At 31.0% G+C, this 15,569-nt stretch overlaps 1 protein-coding gene across 1 annotated transcript in view; it reads left to right on the top strand.

Moving 5' to 3' along the window:
* Window positions 1-1,375: 1,375 nt before the first annotated feature.
* The window catches only part of LOC113385359 (disheveled-associated activator of morphogenesis 1), a 340,934-nt gene continuing 326,740 nt past the window's right edge, over window positions 1,376-15,569 (top strand). The window contains exon 1 of the mRNA XM_026623204.1: window positions 1,376-1,681. The gene's annotated coding sequence lies outside the window, so the exon portion shown is untranslated. The remainder of the gene's footprint in view (window positions 1,682-15,569) is intronic.

Raw genomic sequence — 15,569 nt, 5'->3', positions numbered from 1 at the left:
CCTGAAGTCGCTGCTCATTTTCCCAAGTTTCAATGGTAATTTTTATAACTAAACCATTTTTAATCTCAGATTTTTTTGACAATAACAAACTTCTTCATTGGGAAGTTAATAATTAATCAACTTATAAATAAACTGCTTTATAATTACTATTCGATAATGATAAGTAATTATAAATATTCCAATTTTTGGGGTAAATTATTTTTAATAACATTTTTAATTACAATTAGATTGACAATGGTGGTTATTTTTTACTAGGATCGTTTGTACAACAGTACAACTATTATTAAACATTAAATGGTTTGTTGTAGTTATTTTTTTTATTTGTTTGCAACTATTGCATCCTGAAAATAAGCTAATTTTTGATCGCATTTAAAAAATGTCTAAATCGAATGCCAATCCATTGATTTGGTTTCAGGGTCGTTATAATAATGACAAGATAAATGACAGGGTAGTTCAAAAATATAAAGAGTAGTATGAGAAAATTGACAAATTATCGATGACAATTTACAAATTATCGACATAATTATAAAATATAAAATTATAAGAAGTGGGCACGTAAAAAATTATATTTAATAAAAAATCGATAACAAAGAATATGGTAAAAATAGGTTTTGACCATGACATCATCAAAATAATTCGGAAATGCATATGTATGATATCCCCTCTGTATCTTGAAATGCATCACTACAAATTTTGTTACCCTTGGTTTAATCTGCGGTAATAAAACCGCCTCTGCAAATCTAGGCTTCAATGTTCAAATATTATATGTATCTATCCCTCTTTTTCTATGGGATTTGCGCGCGCACGATATTAGATTCGGTGTGAACAATTTCGCCATGTTCTTCTTCCGTAGTTAGGCTAGTGGACGCTTTACAACCCACATTGGTATGGAACACATTTATCATTTGTAATAGTTTAATAGGAAATAAAATAATTTAATTAATGAAATATTTAAATCTTCGTTTAGTAGGTTAAAGTAGACCGCTTTGATTACCAGAAGCTTTCTTTGCGTGTAAAGTGTCCAACTTACAGTGACGTTTCAAATATTTTTAATATCAAAAGTGCTTTGTGACTGTTTATTATGCGTTTGGTGTGTTGTTCGATGCAATTGTGATTATTTTTTGACATATAGTAACATGAGATATACACGTTACTCCCCGGCAATATAAGAGCAGTATAAATCAATAAGCTATATAGCTACCAGTACTTCAGCAGCACATATTTGTACCTGCACGAAATATAGAATAATGTTTATTATTAGTATTATTTGATAAATTACAAACTAAACGAGTTACTTATAATTAAATAAATTATTTAAAAAAAACAGTAAAACAAAATTGAATTATACTGACATTGACGTCTACTGGTAGTTATGTAAAACACGTGTGCCCAGTTTTTTACCGATTTTTAAAACGTTTTCTAAGGTTGTCCTTTAAGCTTTAACGTAGTGATTTTATAAGTGTACTTTTTGTGGTGAATTTTTTATAGTGTAACAGTGTTTGTAATAATGTGCCAAATAATCGTGAGTGCTTAAATTTTGCCAAATTTTTTAAACAAATTCGTTTTTACCTGAAACCCGTGCAACCAATCTTGCAAGTTGGAGCTGTATTTGGACAACGACAAGGCGACTGATGTGGCAGTCGCAGTTTTTGGTGAGAAAACCGGACCGCTGAATACGGAGGTAAGAATTTGTTTAAAAAAATTGATATTATTCTGTTGATTATATGCTTTCGACGTGATATTATAATTTATAAGAGTCTTTTTGTATGATACCAGCAATTTTATTTGCAAATTCCTGAAAATTATTACACAGTTTGAAGCATTATGTTTTATTGAATGAATTTAATATTTAACACTTACAACTTTAGTTATGTAACAAAATACCCTCGAGAAACTATGCTAAAATTTTGTCAAGCATGATATAATCAATAGAACAAATTTAAGAATATTTGTAAAATATTCGGCATTGAATATTGCACCTGATTCAGCTTGAAAACAAAGAATAAATTGCTGACTAAATAATTCATATCAATACAAAAATGGTTAATAGTAAATTATAATTGATGTGGCTTACAATAGGTTAGCAGGACTGGCAAAATGCCAAGGGCCCCCGATCCATAAGGACTCTGTCCCCAAAATTTATAGTTTATATATAAAATCTAATATTAACCCTTTTCACTCGGATGCCACGGCTCCAGCGGCAAAATACATATAAATCTCGCAATTCGCGAGTGGAAAGGGTAAATAATACATAATTCTATACTAAATTACATATAATTTGAAAAACAAAGATTTACTCAAAAATCTTGTCTAATTTAAAACGTAACGAAGATAAAAAAATTTAGTTAGAGGCTAATCTTGGTATGAACGTGTCCTAGAAGTCATAACGTATATCTTCCTCAATATTGTAAAAAATAAGTTGCCTGCTGCGAGCTCACAAATAATTTTCACTTCATACAAATTTGCGCCAATTTATTTTACACCGAATTCTTAAATATCGATTTTGATCGAGATCGAATATTTTTCTTAGTTGCGATTGAGATCAATTCAATCAATCAAGGGGGCGTCCATTAATCACGTGAGCGAGCTTTTAAGGATCTTTAGACCCTCCTTCCCCCTTGGTGATACATGGTGATATTCAACATTACCCCCCCTCTCCCACCAAACATCAAGTGTATTTTTAGTTAGGTGATAAAACTATAAAATTATTGTTTTAAATTTTTTTTAAAAAATGTTCCAATTTAAAAAATAACAGTTAAAGAATAAATACACGTGATATTTTACAATACCTCCCCTCCTCCTAAAAACCTCACGTGATTAATGGACGTCCCCCAAGAAGAGGAGACCTATGGTTAGTAGTAGGGTACATACAACATGTAGTTGAATACTCCTGAAAAATCTCCAAGTTTCTTAAAATTAAACCAAGTTCACTTGACGATTTTTGCTAGTAGGACCCCATCAAAACAACTTATCACGGGCTCTAGTCCAGTCATTATAGTAAGTTCATCTCGGAATTCGAGATACCCAGCTGTAAGTCTGTAATACATATAAATTAACACCTAAAAGTTGTCTCAAAACCTACATATGTTGCGTACACCCTACCATATGTAGGTTTTGAGACAATTTTTAGGTGTGAATATACAAGTATTTACAGACCTACAGCTGGGGATATCGAATTCCGAGATTCTTACCTAATTTAAGCTTAAATAACTGGACTACTTCATCTACAAATTTGCCACTGACTCCAGGACCTATAATTACGCCACTGCATATATATATATATATATATATATATATATTTCATTCTGTAATCTATAAAAATTTATTATTTAATAATTTAAATCTATTATTTTATAAATATATTAGATCTCGAGGTATTTTCTTTTTGAGCCTGGTCGGCTGGCCTTCCTGGTATAAGTTGCATGCTAGTTGGTTTGGATGGGCGTTAATTGACAAAATTTTTCAAATCAATATGTGGGATGGGCGTCAATTGACAAAATTTTTCGAATCAATATTTTTAAGAACACGTAATAAAATCGGGCACCAGTAATTTTCTATGTGTATCATGTGTCTAGTACCATTAATTATATTTGAGTGTGATGTCCGTTTATGCCGATAATTCTTCCTGTTTTATTAGCCCTAACGTCCGCCATATATCATTTCCTACGTCCGCTTTTACAAGTGCAAGAATGCACATAAATGAGAAATTGTATATGTATAGGTATATTCATGTAAATGAGAAATGCTTGTGTATATGTATAGGTATATTCATGTAAATATGAATATGCATATTATGTATATCAGAAAATTGCAATCGAGTTATGATAACTCGATACGGACAAATGGCATCTATAGTATTATAAAAATAAACACTGAACTCCGTCATTCTAGGAAACACGTGCATCATCTATAATTTAACACCTGTCTTCAATAAACCTTTTTCTACTAGTGTCGCCTATGGGTGACATTCTCTTGCTTGACGACTTGTGTGTACGAGTGTCGTCTATAGTTGAATTATTAAAAAGTCTAATTTCTTATTGTAATATTTAGTTATTTAGAAGAGATTTTCTTCATTTTTTTTAAATATTTTTTTTTGACATTGATTAGCAAATTTTTAAATATGTTCGGAACATATACTTGGGCAACTTGCTGACTCGTATAGGTGTATCATTTCTGCGAATAGTGTACATTATTCGTATAGTAGTATTTTACTACATATATATATATGGCTTCGATTTTTATTTTTATTTTTGTAAGAAAGTTTTTAGTCAACAGCCTTTACCTTGTGCTAAATTTCAAATTACATTACTGGGCCAGATGTTCGAATCATACTACTAAATTTAATTAGTTTTTTCTTTCAATTGTATTTTTAAGTCCTCTTGGAATAAATCTGTGGGCTATATAAAAATAAATAAATAAAATAAATAAAATGTAAGTAGAATTTCTACGATTTCAACATATTTTCTTAACTGAATTTTTTGAAGTATTACTTCTGTTAGTTATTATATTCGTCTTAATTTTTATTATTATGTTTTGTATTCTTCTTGCATTATTTATTTTCCATCAACAAATGTAAATTGAACGCAGACTATGGTAAATTTTCAATTCGTTGTCTCTTCAGGCTACTAAGATATAATAGTTATCTATCATCACTTTATTCTTGGCTTATTGTTACAAGACTTGTTTGAAGAAATTATACTGTCATTGTTTTTAATTGTTTGTTAGTTGAAAGTCACGTTTTTGCAGTAAAGGAGTATAATTGTTACGGCGTTTCTTAACTGTATTTTTACTTGCGAACTAAAAAATACTTGAATGTTAAATATAAATTGCAGAAATTGGTTTTGAAATAATTTTGTGTCAACTCATACTTCAGTATTTTTAAAATAAAAAATTGCAAATTGAAATATTTCAAGAGCGAAATAATAGTTTTAACACTTACGGGACGGCACCGATTTCAAAACAATCTATTGTACCGGCTTTAAACTTGATTTCATTGTGTATGTTATGCAATTTATTTGATAAAAATTTGTGGTCATTGAAGGACATACATTTATAATATTAATTTATTTTTAATCATTTTATAAAGAATAGTGACGTACAAAACAATTTCCAAAATGCATAGCTGATTGATTTTGACATGTTTTACAATAAAATGTTGTTCCGCCTTCCTCCTAATGCTTTTCTGTCAGTACAGACAATACAATTCCTTTTTCTTTCTCTCGCATTTAGAACATGCCACTGATTAGTCATTATATTTGTTCATTTTTGTGCTGTGATAATGGTTTGTCTTTTTTTTATTATATTGTCTAATAATTCATTTGTAAAATATAAAGGAAAATAATCTATTGGGTGTCTTATATAGCTTGGTATTTGTAGTCGAGGTGTTTGTTGATGTATGTCAAACTCAATTATTGAAGGAGAATCGGCACATTCGCTAATGTCTTTCCGCTCTTCATTTAATTTGTCGAACTTCTTCTTCTTTTTGTTGGTTGGATAATATCATCAACACATTCATCACTATCTTCGGTGCGAAAAGTAATTTCGTAAAATTTGTCTGTATGAATGTCTATTTGAAACTCATCTTCACTACTGCTTAATTCACAAAATTCGTTTTGCCATATTTAAAAGCGCGGTCGTTTTAAATATTAAAAAAACAGACTATATAGCAAAGAAAAAGGCTAAATATACTACTAAAATAACTTAAAATTATTTTCAAAATAGAACACTGTTTATCACTGCTATATGTAATTTATTCAACTTTTCGATGCAATCTGTGTGTTTGTTTATAAAATAGCCTGTGCCTCATAGAGTTTGTTTGTCCACTGAGGTGGACAGCCGTCCCCAAAGTGTTAATATATGATATAACCGTTTAATAGCAATATACTTAGTTTTGGGCATCTTCAAGCAATTGCAGTAGGCAAATGTTAACAGTGAAACTAATTGCATAATTCTCCTCTAATTCGTTTCAGTGACGATCAATCTTTGTCATTATCATGTTACTTTGTCAAAGTAATCCCTTGACTTTGTATGCAAATATGAAAATATTACTTTCTGAATATCTTTCATCGGACTTTTAAACATGGGTGCGCACGGAAACGAAGTTCCTTGTCCCGCGGGATGAACAGAGAAAGGTGTTCGCTTTTCATCCTTTTCGAAACGTGGCGGACCATATCGACCCGTCTGGATAAAGCAGGGTTAATAAAAGTAATGCAAAAATGGGTCAACAATAAATAATATATGAATAAATATATTTTTGTAAATACTTTTAATTGCAATCAGTCATAGTAATATTTAGACATCAGTAATTCTCTTTATATAATATCTTTTTCGAATGGATGGCAAGCCAGTAGTTCTCCAATCCAGTCTTGACTAATTAATTGTGACTATTTAACTATACTCGAAGTATTTGTTGACATTTTTATCATTTTATATGCAGCTATAACCATGAGAGGCGATTTTCAATTGATATGTGGAATCTATAACCTATTTAATTTAAAACGTAGAAATTTGACATCAAAGCTGCATGATGTCGGGCTTTGGCCATGGCGGGAATCGAACAATCAAACCTAGTTAGGCATTAATTTGTGCTAGCCCACGTTCGTTCTGTTTACTCCACAGCTTGATCTCTATATGAATAGATTTTAATAACATTATAGTTTCGAGATCAGAACAAATTTTTAAATATAAGGTGTAAATCAATAAAGTTAAATCGTAGGAGTATATTTAAGGAGTATATTTATATATTTAAGTTTACTTAATGTATTTTATGAATTTCTGTCAAGTTTTCTTGAATGTTCTATAATAAATGAAATTAATAGATTCTGGGAATGTAAAATATTAGCCGATTTTATCAATAATTCCAAATACTTTCCTCAAAAATGATGAAAATATCTTAAAATAATTTATCAAAGCGCTCACTAGTAGTAATAATTTTGTGAAAATAAATACTAGAAATGGGTTCCTCGGCCACAAAAAGCACCTTTTTACATATCTGAAAAGGAAACAATCTATTATATAAAAATAAGTCAGGTTTTTCTTCCTTACGTAACAACTCCAGAACGCACGAACCGATTTCGACGATTTTGCATTTGTTGAAAAGGTCTCGGACACCGTGCGGTTCGCAGCAAAGAAAATTGTAGAAAGATTTCAACAGAATAATATTTGCATTAGTTTACAAACTAATATTTTTTGTTTGACTGCTACGCATTTGTTTGACAGCTACTCATTGTTATCTGCTCAGTTAATTTCATGTAACAAACCGGCATTGTGTTCACTGTGAAATTGTGCAAAAAACGTAAAAAAATAAGTTATTCGTTTCCTAACATTTCAATTGGAAACCATCAAATCAATCACCTTTATTGTGCAAATTTTATACATAAAATGAAACCATTTGGTGGTGAAACGGAGTTCGCCCGGGTTGCTAGTTGCTTATAAAACAATACCATAGTTAATACTTAAATTAGGAGAAAGATCTATAGACTACACTATATAATTACTATATAAAACTTTATTATAAACTAAAACTACATTTCGCTAGCTAAAAATTCAATTTCGAGCTATAGTTTTTCGGCAAAGTTTCTTGAAAAAGCTCACAAAAAAAAATTGTAAAGTGGCCCTGGGATAAAACTATTTATTATACTATAACCCGGGAACCATTATTATTATTCGGTTCCATTTCTATGTAGACTCAACTTTCCTACAACGCGGTGCTCTGCGAACACGGTTTTTATTTGACTCGGAACTGCTATTGGGACATCCTTCCTATATCGCGATACTCCTAAACCGTTGTTTCCATTCAAAAAGTCATGGATTAGTAAAAGATTTTCATATGCTTTATTATTGATTATCCATATTTCCAAACATATCCTGCTACATATGTTTATATAAGAATTAAGTTTGAATCGGTTTAAATAGTTTGAATATAAGATATCGGATTTAGTAGTGTCAGGTCTTCCAGCACATTAACCTTTCTAATTCATGTCCTGCTTGAAAAAAATCTTGTTGAAAAACAGTTTTCAGTTTAGCTTTTATTAAGTTATTTGATCATAACCTTATTGAACTCTTACCAAATCCTTACATTAAGTTTTGAATACAGTAGAAATAATTGTTTTTTATCAATAACCTGTATATGAACTCTTCAAATATATAAGTACAATTTATTATTATACCTGGCTTTTGCGTTTATTTTGAATTAATATTCTGAATTTATTTTAAAAATAACCCGAATGTCTAACATCGATTAAGCACTGCCACAACCCATGTGTTGCTTTACTTTAGAAGCCGGTGTAGATTTACAACTATGGGAAATATTATCCGGATATAAATACATATATATATACCAATATTTATACATATACATATATATATATATATATATATATATATATATACTGATCCTTCTATTTCGTTATAGCAATAGGGAAGGAAGGAGATTAGCCGCGTGCTTAAAATTATTGCCGTGAATTCTACGCCGAACTTTGTAAGTTCTAACGTGCGTGTAAAACGAAACTGAGCAATTGGCATGTAAATAAAATCCATTTATAAAAGCCAGGGGTCCCGATTATCGCAAAGGGAACCATAAACAAACGACGAAACGATTTGTGTTTTTCTTTCATCAAAGATAGGATTACATTTTTATAATCGCAAGAAGTGTTGCATTTGTTACATAAAGTAACTTTATATCCTTGCAGAGGAGTGTGACATCTTAAACATACATTTGTACACAAAAAAGGATTTTGATTAGATAAAATATTCCGCATGACAAACGTACATTTGATTTGCTGCTTAGTATTGTTGCATTTTTTGTCATTTTTAACCCTTTCCACTCGCGGATTTCGAGATTGATTTTTATTTTGCAGCTTTTGCACTCCCTTGGCACCCTTACGGCGACATACTACATCTAACCACTGAAGTGTGAAGACCAATAGGTTAATTTAAAAATAGTTTTATAGGCTTATATTGCTATGACTTTTTTAATGATGTGGCTTTATAGATGACAACCGAACCAACATGCCTGTATCTATGTACGTAGTTATGAAATTTATCAAAATCCTCCTTCGATAATTCAGGGTTTTGGGTTATAATTTAACCCTTGTAGCTGTGGACTGTATTAAACACTGATTTGTTTTTATATAAGGTTGTCAAATATCTCCCTTCCGCCTTTTTGTATTATAAACCAAGAGCAAAAAAGCGGAAGGGAGATATTTGACAACGCTATTATGTATTTGTTGCGTTTCTAATTACAATCACTGATTTGTTACAAAGTTATAATAAAGGAAGATACATTTATCATTTACTATACACGTTGTTTCGCGGACTTTACTTTTACAAGTGAACAACCAGTTCAATTAAAATACTCCGCTACCCCCTCTACCAGGGGTGGCAACCCTTCCGTATAAAGCTTAATGCCCTGAAGAATGTCACCTTCATGGCCAATATAATAAAACGAAAATACGTCCGAACAATGCCTTTCTCTTTTTCATGGCTGGATTGGATGTAATGCCAAAAAAAAATTATTTTCTTTTGAAATATATAATATAATATAATTTTATCTATAACATTTTCAAGTGAAAACCTATGTTACTTCTGTTTTACATCAGGCTGTCGGAAAAGGAAAGCCTATAGCTCTAACCACTATTCCATATGTGATCCCTGACTGGTTTCATGAATAAAATTAAATCTCAATATCACCACCAACGATTGCAATTCTATATCTAAAATGATTTAATGTTCTCTTTGAATGGGTTTCAGTCACATCCGCATTATATAGGTGAATATATAACTATTCAAATAAGCTTCTGGTGTTTATACCCGTCGATGCCAATCTGCATATTGAATACATATGTGTCAATTCGTTCACGACTGGTTGCTCGACTGGCTATTGTATTTTCAATATTACTTCCATTACTCACACACGGCCCATATATCTGATAATACATGCATTGTCATATTGCAATACTATTCTTGAATTCGTATCTTGCATTTTATTAAGAACTGGGGTTGAGTAACCGCTTATCTTGCATTAGAACAAGCCTTGTTCATCGTTCATCAAAAGCTTGGGGACTAGATAGTGGTGACCCAGTATGGGATAAATATATAAATCAAGCATTGAAGTCTGTGGAACATGACTATTGATGCATATGCAAATTTTAAATATCACCAAGAAGTTCACGTGATATCTGTACATAAATTGACTCATTTTTTTTATACGATTCCAGGATTCCTACACATCATAAACTATTCGCTTCAGAGCAAAAACAAACGATTTTATCCCGATAACTTTTATAATATTTTATATAATATATACAATTCTCGAGCAGCCCTCCAAAGGCGTAAGTGCATATTTTACATTTGCTACACATGTAAAAATCGACTATAATCATATAATTTAAGAGGAGTGGTTTAGTGCGTCTGGCCTTGGGGGTCCTTTGACATGGTGCATTTTTATGCGTGGGCGTCATATGATGTTGGCAACGCGACTCCACGATTCAATTTTCAAAGGAACACATGGCACGGATGAATTATTTTATGATTTATTTTCATTATGATTCGGTTACAACGCGGCGACGAAATCTAATTTCAAATTCAAATTTTTACCATATAGACCCTTGATATAACAATTTTTAATTTAATTTTAAAGATTTTATATATTTTAATATACATATTTTAATTTAAGATTAAACTTGGCACATACAAAAAGAGTATGTGATAAATGAACTTGAAAAGTTTACTTTTTTACTTACTCGGGAAGTGTTTGTTCAATAAGCTACCAAAATTTAATTTATGTTTCAAGTTATGTATTTGCATTTACTTTTTGCAAATTTACCTGGAGTTTTTGCCTTGTTTTGCTATAAGTCTTGTTAGAGATTTCTTTTGCAAAGCTTCACTTATTTTAAATGTTTAGAGCGGAGATTCTCAAAATGTTCTACATGGATGCCAAGGGGTTCACGACAACATTTAGGAGGTTCACGTACTAAAAAAAATCTATGGTCCTCGAAATAAAAATTGGTAGTGCATCACAATACATGACGTTAATATCTATTTCCAATATCTATAATAAAAAGTCATGTACAACATTTATAAATAGAACTAAAAAATAAACTAGTGGTGTATGACATCGTACCTTAAGGCAAATCGCTGGAACTTCTCGTACCGAATTGAAATTTTTAAAATCTTAATTATTTAGATATTGAATTTTATTTCAGGAAATTAAAAAATAAAATTGTATTTTCCTAAATCAGTCGTTTCGTCAATACAATCAGACATTTTTTGAATCATTCAAATCGGACGTTTAGTTCTCTCAAAAACTGCCATTTTTTGCACATTCAGCTCCGAAACCGCTGGACCTGCCTTTGCCAAAAACTAATCACCACTTCTCCGCGTCATTACGAATTGAATGCTTTTTGGATCATTCTATGTTCTGCACTCTTTGCACCGTATCTCCGAAACGGCTAGACCAGCCTTTTCCAAAAACTAATCAGCACTTCTTCCTATCAATAGGAATCGAATGTTTTTTGAACCATTGAAATCGGTTGATCCATGCGCGCGAAAACGTAAACGAAAAATTGTATCCATACATACATACACACACATCCATTTTTTCTAAGGTATTCGATTTGTGGTCGCAATATAGTTGAGCTTGTAAAAACCCTATTTGCTGATTATTGAAAGTCTCGGCAATATTCTTTGCGCTTTTTCAGACTGTATAGTATTTTTTATAGATTTAAAATAAATAAAAAGAAGGTTTAGCGTAATTACTAATCTCCTAAAAAATAAATAGACTGAGCATCATTAGCCGGAAGTTGTAAGATTAAGTATTGTAAGATTATACAAAATTTTTGCCAAATGCTAATAATTAGCTCACTTTATATTTTTGATCTTATTTTGAATTTAATTAATGAATGTATTAAATATTATTTTTGGATATTTAATAATAAACTTGAGTGCAGTTGAAAGTTTATATCATACCATTATCAGTAAATAGGGTTTCAAGACCAAGGGGTCCACGACACAAAACAGTTTGAAAACCTATGGTTTAGAGCAGTGGTCGGGAAATCGGGGTAAATAGCACCAATTTGGGTAAAAATGGTGTTTTCGGAAGTAAATAATTTGTATTTTTAATCCTTGTAGTCCTTATGGCGGTAGCTTCTCTTCTTCATGGGAGTAATATCAACTTAGACAAAAATATTTTAGGTAATGATTAAAAAAAGTTCCTTGACCTGGTTTAGAGGTACATATGCACTTTAAATATCTCTGAAAACTTTGGAAAAAATTAAATTAAAACATCTTTCATTACTAAATTCATTTATCCACGTAATCTTAAAAGCTCTCACTATTAAGCTTATCTAAAAAAAATCAATGCTTTAAAAATACACACATATATGTAACTAAAGGTCAATGATACATTCTCATCTCAATCTGAACCTCTAACCACTCCTTTCCTTTTAAATACAAATTGATTTACAGCGGTCGCTCTATTTGAAAGCGATCATAAATCTGATCGTTTGTTTGTTAATGCTAATTTTGTTAACAAAGTAAATACTACGTACAAAACGTTTCTCTACATATAACCATATGTTTTCCACATTCGACAACCGGTTAGTTTCCTTTTAAATCCCCGTTGTTTACGCGCAGTGTGATTGGTGATAGGTAAACAATCGAAAAGAAACAAATGCGCCCGAAACAGATAGAACTAGCTTTGCTTTGTTAGTTCTGAGTTCCCTAAATGTAAATATTTGTTTTGGGTCTAAAAATAGTGAGTACGCTTCCTGCATGTGCTGCGGTAATATTATGCGGATATTCGATTTCTCACTCATTTACGACTATTTTATGATTTTTCCTTATGCCTTATAGGTCGGTCGGGTTGGGCACTTGTAGGATGTATTAAAAGAACTAGATAAACATCATTTTTATTATATTACTACTATTACCAGCTAAGCTCCTTGGGAGCTTCGAGAGGTTGGGTTCAAGTTTAGTGTCGTGCTTTACGATTTAATATTATGACTTGCAGTCCTGATAGCAGTCAATGATTTCTCGTATAGCAGTTAAAATTAATTAACGGTAAATAAACAATACGTTTAATTTATTTAAAACTGTTTGACTGTTCTTCAAGAAAAGTTTGCTTTATTTTTATTAGAAAAAGCATATACGTTGTCATGGCACTCTGGTAAGGCACAGTTATTAGTTAACTGTGCTTATTATTAGTTAACATCTAGTGATACTAGATTTTTACTTAAACTAGTGAGGCGCCTTAAGGCAAATTGCTGGAACTTCCCGTACTAAAGATTATTTTTTTAAAAACGATTAACATTTTTGAAAAAAATTTACTTCGAAAGAACTAGATTTTTGAGATACTATAGATTTGACGAAAAATTACTTTTTTTGAAAAAAAAATTTCTGAAAAAAAAATGTTTTCTTTATTTTGACATATTTTGGAAATTCTAAACTTTATTTCAAAGCAATCGTACTGCTTTTAACTGCATAGAGACAAACTATCGAAGCGCGTAAGCGCCGCGTCGGCGGCTAACAGATAAACATTGGTACGGAACCCATAGGAATGTAAACAAAATTTATACTTATTGCTAAAATCTCTATAAAATATCTGTGCATATGTCTAATGATCATTTTTGACCGCCAAATGGCTTTTTTTTTTACTTTTTTTTGAATTGTTGAAATCGGGCGCTCCGTTCTCTTAAAAACTAAGTTACCGTTTTTGGCATTTTTTACCCCGTATCTTCGGAACGGCTAGACCTGCCTTTGCCAAAAACTAATCAGCACGTCTCCTTATCAATACGAATCGAATGTTTATTGAATTATTCAAATTGCTTCATCCGTGTTCCCGAAATGGTCGACGAAAATTTGTATCCACACACGCACACACACACACACACATACATCCATTTTTTCTAAGGTATGCCAAAATGTTCAGTAGGTTTTGAAACGTAAAAATATATAAAAATTTTCATTTTCGATTTTTTTGCGATTACTATAACTTGCCCTACGGGAAATTAATTAATGGATCTCAATTATTGTATTGGGCTTTGGGATAGCCCAGGCATTAGTGGTTACAGCGTTGGGGTTTCAATCAAAAGTCTAAGGTTCGATACCAATACCTCAGGGTTCGATCCCTCTTTGAACAACCTGCTGTCAAGCAGTAGTGAGTCACTACTGCTAGTGATAAAGGTTTTCTCTTGGAAATATAGGTAGCAATATGTTTCCAAGTAAAAATAGCCCATATCCGATATTGCTGCATCAATAAATATTCACCCTATTACAGAAATTATAATAATAAAATTTATCACACAGAGATAAATGAGAAAGAACTACTATTTTGGTTGCTATCTGTACAACCCACTAATATTGGGTCAAATCAGCTTTAAAGAAACCTAAGTTCTGGTTGTTGTTCAAAAATAATAATATATGAACTTGACAATTTATAAAAAAATATGTTCACAATTGAGAATAACCCTTTCTCTATATAAATATATATATATATATATATAAAATATAATATTAAGCATAATTACAGCTTTCAACATCAAAAGCGTCAGCGCGGATTCCATCAAATTAGTATTTGAAAGGAGTTATTAAAATGTGCATTGTTATTATTAAAATGTTCATACATTCTCTCTAAATTTTCCTAAAATAAAAAAAATATAAAAATTCCCAATTATCCTCAACTATAGATATTCTCTGACCTAGAAGTGTAAGTCAAATCTAATGTCACTTCATCAAATGTTCGAAATAAAATAATTATTTCTATATTCTCTATAGTATTCAGTCAACTTATACGAATACAGCTTCATAGTTCAAAAAGGAATGAAGATTGTATAAAGTAATTTTTGGAACATAAGATGATGCGGCAGAACCGACCTTTTTCTGTATAAATAAAATTCGTTGGTAAATAAAATTGAACTGCAAACATTTTTTATATATTTCCAATATATGATAGAATAGAGTGCATTGGAAGCATTCCAACTCGACCGGGCCATCAGGATATCTTACACATTCCGAATTTGTACGTATTTTACCATACCACCAAATTTTCATTCAGAAAAACGTATTCATTCATGCTTTTAACTTATTATTCATTTTCTTTTAAAATATGCTTTTAGGATGATCTGAATAAACTGTGAAGTTAAAACAATTTTATTGCAAACGCGTTATAAATTCGAGGTTCTAACTGTTTGTTTTAATGTTATAATGTTTATGATCTTTTTTCTACATTTCCTTATATTGACAAGGAACTGGTTATTTATTAATAATGATTACTGTGCTTTAACTTTTAAAAAAATATAAGTTGAACCAAAATTCTCGAAAATTTAATGCGTTATATTTCATTTAAATACATCAAGTAATTTTGATCTTGTTGAATTTCAAACAAAATTCTGCAACTTTTTACAAACATATGGAACTAATTGAAAAATTGCAAGCACAAATTTTCAAAATATGAACGCAATTTTTTCTTGGAAATCTTACCAAATCCTGAAAACATTTCTTATCATGTTACCCCATATCGATCACATATTCCTGTTTCTTGTGATAAGGCTTCTTCCAGTTCCCTAACAAGA

Source organism: Ctenocephalides felis, unplaced genomic scaffold, assembly GCF_003426905.1.
Source record: "Ctenocephalides felis isolate EL2017-DRISC unplaced genomic scaffold, ASM342690v1 CF-g0.4_SCAFFOLD_03571, whole genome shotgun sequence".
NCBI lineage: Eukaryota > Metazoa > Arthropoda > Insecta > Siphonaptera > Pulicidae > Ctenocephalides > Ctenocephalides felis.
The sequence above is the reverse complement of the archived record's forward strand: the minus strand, read 5'-3'. Positions and strand labels throughout refer to the sequence as shown.